The following is a 3576-nucleotide window of genomic DNA, read 5'->3' as shown; positions in this document are numbered from 1 at the left end:
AAACAGTTGGACATTGATAATTAATTTTACACTACTTTTCACGCCTCGTGTAGCCTAGCAGTTTGAACTTTTAATGAATACTAGTGGATTGTGATTAGTCACTAACGTAAATTTTTTTTCCGTACCAATAAGGTTTGAATTTTTGTACAGCCCATATTATTGCCACAGCTTGCTTTTCGGTGGTGGAATAATTACCGTATTTTTCCGTATATAACGCGCACCTTTTTCCCATTATTTTTAGCTCTAAAACCTGGGTGCGCGTTATACAAAGGTAGTAAAAAGTTGGTCTCTAAACATACAAATGTGCCCTTATAGGTACATATTTTATGGTGTTATTGAATGCAAGTTATATTTCTTTCAGAACCTTGAAATGCTCAGGTTGGCTGTTAGGACAAGACTAAATTTATTTCTAACAAATAACTTTCTGCAGGATCTGGAGCATCTGGAACATTCAGGTTTGTTGAGTGTGTGTAAAGCGTAAGCAAATGGTCTTTCGTTTGATGGAATGGATGGTCTTTCGTTTGATAAATCTGGGACAAGACTGCACCTTATGCATAGTTGGATGCATCCGTAGTCAGGACAAATGGTTTAGTAAAATCTGGGTATTTTAGAATTGGATCTCCAATCAGAATGTTTTTGCATTGCTTGAAGGTTTCTACGTATTCCGGATCGTTTATATTTAGTTCCGTTTCATTTTTTCAAATATTTTGTCTTGGGTTTAGTGAGCTTTGCATAATCTCTTATGAATTGTCTGTAATAGCCCAAGAGTCCTCAAAATGGTTCCATTTGTTTTTCCGATGTTGGAAGTTTCCAATTTTGTATTTCCTGAATTTTATCTGGATTCGATTTTATGCCATCTTGGGTGATTATGTGACCTTAAAATTCTGTTTGTTTCCTCTAAACTTCGCATTTGTCTAGCTGGATTTTAAGGTTGAAGTCCGAAAGGCGTTTTAGAATGTGAGAAGGTTTTCTATGTGGGTATTCTAAGTATCACCATCAGTATCAGTATAATACGTCCCTATACTTGCACGAATCTCTGTAATGTGTATAAACCCGACTTTATGTAGCTATCCACGGCCGATGGCTCGTTCACCAACTATACAAAACTTATTCTTTTCCATAACAGTTTCCGACAATTCCAGTGCGAACGACGGAGCTCATAGACGCTTACAGCTTTGACCACCGCCCCACACCCGTGCCACTGTCCCGTGATGTACGGTCGAATTCAAGTTGGGGTGACAGTCAAGAGGTATAGTCTCTAATTCTCTCACCTTCATGTTTGCACTTCCGCTATTGCATTGGGCAGTTTGCCTACTACGTTTCACTAACTTTGCTTTTCAATTATTGTACTTCGTAGGGCACGCCTCCGAGAAGGAATTGGATGGAACTGGAACTGGGTACCCAGGGGCCCAATGCTGTGGTTAGTACGACGGTCTGGCAACAGATCGCCCCAGTATGTCAGCTTTCCTTGCTTCCTTTTCATTTTTCATTGTTTTTCTTCTTAACAGACTCTTCGGCCACCGAGAACACCATCCCAAGCCGATTCAAGTTCCGCTTCAAGCTGTTGTACTCCGGACAATCCTGTAACCTATGCCAACTGCATTTTTGCAGTTTTTATTGCACCATTATTTTTTATTGCATTACTAGCAGGCCCGGCGAACTTTGTTCCGCCCCAAAGGCAATTAGTAAGCAGGTTTTGGATTTTATGTAGTAAATATTTTTTATTATGATTAGCTTTCCTTTTTGTTCAGTTCAGCACCTTATGATACACTACATTTTTGGTTTTATTATCAGGAGCAAAAACAAACAATGCAGATGGTCTTCCGACGCGTGAACATGCCACATATAATTGACCATGTGAAAAACATTGATTTTTCAAATTCAGACCACAAACTTTCCGGCCGCACAATCCGGCCGTTTCTCCGGAAAATTTCAACGCATCACACTTATCACAATGAACGTTCATTGGCCCAATGCGAACGCTCTTATGCTCGCTGTACTTAGCGATGCAATTGTATCGAAACGCTGCCCGATACAAATCAGCTTCTTCTTCTGCAACAAAAACTGAGCGAATATTCAAATCGGCATCTTGTCGAAAATTATCTACTTGTGCGTTTCTATTTTTCGCTCGCCGATTTCTGTTTGCCAACCGAGTCCTTTCGCGAGCAATTTCTTTTTGTTCTTCAGTCATTTCGTTCGCAACACTTCGCATAGTTTTTGCATTACGGCTTTGTCGGGAAAGATTCGACCGTCTTGGTCGCGGCATTGTTAAGGAAATGTATGAGGCACTTGTTATTCACTGTCCGGTATATCACGATACTACGCTGTGTTCGCGGGTTACTTCAATACATTTTGACAGTTATAAAAACGACAGCTAAGTAACAATAAAAAATTTCCAAATGTTCGAGAATGTGCGAGAGAGACTGTCAAATCGTCAAAGTAATCGCACGAAAGAGACTCGCGAGAACATACGAAAGAGAGAGACTCGCTGTAAACTCGCTCAACCTTTGCTCGTAGTGACGCTCTCTGTCTGGCCTTTCTCGAGAAGGGAATGAAAACACGCGGTCGTGAGAGAGGGGTGGGGGGGCTTATTTTTGCTTGGGAGGAGGAGACGCTGCATTAGCGAGAAAGAGAGGCCAATAGTTATTTGCTGTTGCGCGCTTTGTCTGCCGCGCTTGCTTGGGGTGAGGGAACGCTGCTTTAGCGAGAAAGAGAAGCCAACAATTGTTTGCTGTTACGCACTCTGTCTGTCTCGTTTCAGTACGAAGAAAAATCATTGTGCAGATTTATTGTGACACGGTCGGAATATAAAAAGTATCCTAAAGCCTTCCTTGGGTTCTAAGCTACCTCCACACCAATTTTCAGCCAGATCGGTTCAGTCGTTCTTGAGTTATGAATTGTGTAACCTTTAGGCGACTTTCTTTTATATATATAGATTTTTATTTATTACCATTTTATTACCATTTTTTTTGCATTATTTATTTTATTTCTGTTATTGTTATTATTATTATTTATTTTTATTTTTTATTAACTTTGTTTTACATTTTTTGTGCTCACCAGATAACGCCTCCGGGAACACTAGACAACGCTCACCAGGCAACGCCGGGCTGGATGTCGTTCATATCGGTATGTACACATTCTATTCCTATCTACTATTGCTAACTCTTTGTTGTGCTCCCCAGACAACGGCTTTTCGAACGTCGACACCTCGAACGCAGCAACCTTCAACGCCGGAACCTCCAACGCCGGAACCTCCAACGCCGGAACCTCCAACGCCGCAACCTCCAACGCCGCAACCTCCAACGCCGCAAGCTCCAACGCCGCAACCTCCAACGCCGCAACCTCCAACGTTGGAACCTAAAGCTGGACCGGCCATAAAGGCTAAGAAAAGGTTGCACTGCCAGCTGAGCGAGGCCCGCTTTCGCTCTGACTGTATGCCCCGTCGAAGCCGACTCGACAGCGAAACCGCCGAGCGTGGGCCGACCCGAATCCTACCAATACGGTGCGCGGCTGACCTTGACACACTGGAGGAGTTGTGCAAGGACCCAGCCTTCACCGAGTGCATTTGTCGGTTTG

This window comes from Anopheles bellator, chromosome 1 (genome assembly GCF_943735745.2).
Source record: "Anopheles bellator chromosome 1, idAnoBellAS_SP24_06.2, whole genome shotgun sequence".
Classification (NCBI taxonomy): domain Eukaryota; kingdom Metazoa; phylum Arthropoda; class Insecta; order Diptera; family Culicidae; genus Anopheles; species Anopheles bellator.
This window is presented reverse-complemented; position numbering follows the sequence as displayed.